The sequence below is a fragment of the Camponotus vicinus genome, unplaced genomic scaffold, assembly GCF_025532165.1.
Source record: "Camponotus vicinus isolate PSW18456_S1 unplaced genomic scaffold, iyCamVici1.0 SCAF_2, whole genome shotgun sequence".
NCBI lineage: Eukaryota > Metazoa > Arthropoda > Insecta > Hymenoptera > Formicidae > Camponotus > Camponotus vicinus.
Window position 1 is genome coordinate 21,906,831 of NW_028141956.1, and position 2,989 is coordinate 21,909,819.

Here is a 2,989-nt window from a genome sequence, read left to right on the forward strand (position 1 = left end):
AAGCAAATATTGTTACGACTTGACGCTAGAAGCCGATAAAAAACTATAATTTTTCAATTTTTTTTGTGTTTTTGACATAAACTCGGGAGGTTCCCGCCTTGTTTTTATATGTACTTTAATCGTGGAGAAGCATTTATTATTCAATGCAACTAATAAAAAGTTTCCGTTGTAATCTTTTTATCGGTAATACAGGACGACTTTAGGATCCCCTTAAAACTATATATTTTTTAAAATAAATTTAATTAAGTTTTTTAAAGTATAAAATATTTTTGATATATATACCTTAAATTTTGTTCTAAGTAAATAAATATATACTATAAACTATAAATATTACTATAAATATATAATATAAACTATATGCATTAAATAAATTAAATTAGTTTTTTAAATTTTAATTGTTCTAACAAAATTTTTTTTTCTTATCATTATTATATATTATTATTATTACATGTAATCATTTTGTGATATATTAATTATATCATTGTGATATTTTATTTCTTATCATTATTGTATTACATGTGATCATTTTGTGATATATTAGTTATATCATTGTGACATTTTATTTTATATTATGGCATATATCACACCAGTTGTGATTAATGACATCCTTTGACTATATACCTATGGACTGCTAATGCCTCACGTTTCCCATTGAAGCAATGCGATCCAAGATCTCAGCGCCCCCGGGTACCAAACGGCCAAAACAAGAACTAATAATTAAGAAATATACAAATATTAAGATATCAAAGCTAGGCTATAAGAGCCAAACGCGGGTGATCGTGCGATAGTTTCACAGAAAATAATAATTACCCTGGCGAAAATATATATCGAAGCGTAAGTCGAATGTAAAGAAAGAGTAACAAAAGTGTAAACGAAGCTTCTAGGAGGCGTAAATTGAAACAACGAAACGTAAACGAAGCGTTAATACTTCGTTTACGTTTCGTTGTTTCAATTTACGCCTCCTAGAAGCTTCGTTTACACTTCTGTTACTCTTTCTTTACATTCGACTTACGCTCCGATATTTATTTTCGCCAAGGTAAGAATAATACTAGTTGATAATACTAGTTTATTGATGATATCTTTAAAAAGAATTAAAAAGAACCTTAATTTTAATGAACTAAAAGAGGAAGATATTGAAGATGTAACAGTTGATAATATTCCACTTCAATTTGTAAATTCAACAGCACAACATTCCGTACTTTACATCTCTGGTTTTGTTGAAATGCGCGTACTACAAAAACTTACTAGCGACATATGCATCCAACTCGTGAATGAATCAAAAGAAGCTAATTCACTTTTCATTGATTTAAAAAGTCTTGGAAAACGTTATCCGTGGCAAGACACATATTATAACGAGTGTAACAAAAAAACAATTTAATATTTATAGAATAGAAAATAAATTAAAAATGAGACATGCATTTAAAAAAATAAGTGTGAATGTAATAAGAAATATAAATCTTAATAAAGTTTTTAACAATTTTAATATGCATATAATGAGAATAATGACTTGATGGACAATCAGAAGTATGAATTAATAAAAACAATTATAAAATTGTATTTAAAAATAAAATTTTATTATTTCGGGAAAGAATTTACTAGAAAATCGCATTTGAATTATGTTAGAAAAAATTTTACGAAAACAATATTATTTAAAAAGGACAATAATTGGAAATTATAATAAAAAGTTATATTCGATTATTAATTGAGTTTATGATTATTAGTTCTTCTTTTGCCCATTTTGTACCTGGAGGCGCTGAGATCTTGGATCGCAAAATGGCTGCCCATTAGCAGTCCAGAGGTATATAGTCAAAGATGACATCACTATAATCTTCTAATAATCTCACAGACATCACAATTTTTCTGTGACATAGTGACTCTATTATGAGCCTTGTGTGATGTCACTGTGACTTTTTTTGCTATGGGGGTATCGTCGGATGGTACTTTGCGTATCCAAGATTTATATCGATCATCACTAAGCCAAGCTTCTAAAAAAAAATTTTCGCTTACGTTTTTTAGTTAATTGATCACACATTTTGATTATCTATTCTTAACTTAATTTACTTTCTCGTCGGCACAATATCACCAATCTTTTGTCGATTGCTTTGAACTATCTTTTGACTGGGTTACGAACGTATTCACAAGACGAGCACAGTCAACGTCAACAATCAACAATTAGTCGATAACAGTCGACATGAGTCGAGAAAAAAACAATGTCAAACACATATAATATTTTGAATATATATTTGAATATACAGGGTGTCCCAGACCATCCGTACATCCTTTTTAAAATGAAAATAAATGGCTTTTATCAAAAATCGCGAACAATTTTTAGGTAAATCGGGTACGCTCTATCAAATGGTGATATTTTCAACTTCTGATTCCGACCGGAAATACGCCATCCGGATCGGAAGTTGAATTTTTTTAGAGGAACATGGTACTTTTTATTACAGATTCGAATTGTACATGAAAAAATAAGAAACTTTTGTATCAAACGTTTTTTCTGAAAGTGCCTCTGTCAATCTTACAGTTTCAGTCTTACAGTTACTTTCAAGGTCAATTTTAAGGTTGACAGAGGCACTTTCAGAAAAAACGTTTGATACAAAAGTTTCTTATTTTTTCACGTACAATTCGAATCTATAATAAAAAGTACTATGTTCCCCTAAAAAAATTCAACTTCCGATCCGGATGGCGTGTTTCCGGTCGAAATAAAAAATTGAAAATATCACCAATTAATAGACCGTACCCGATTTACTTAAAAATTGTTCGCGATTTTTAATGAAAGCTATTTATTTTCATTTTAAAAAGGGTGTATGGGTGGTCTGGGATACCCTGCATATTTCATTTTTATACCTCTATTTTTGTAATATAACATTTATCTTTTTATGTAAAAATTTATGTAAAATTTATTTATTAATTATTATTTATTAATGTTATTCATTTTTTTATACAATATATAAAGTTTAAAAAAAAAAGAATTAATAGGGAAAGA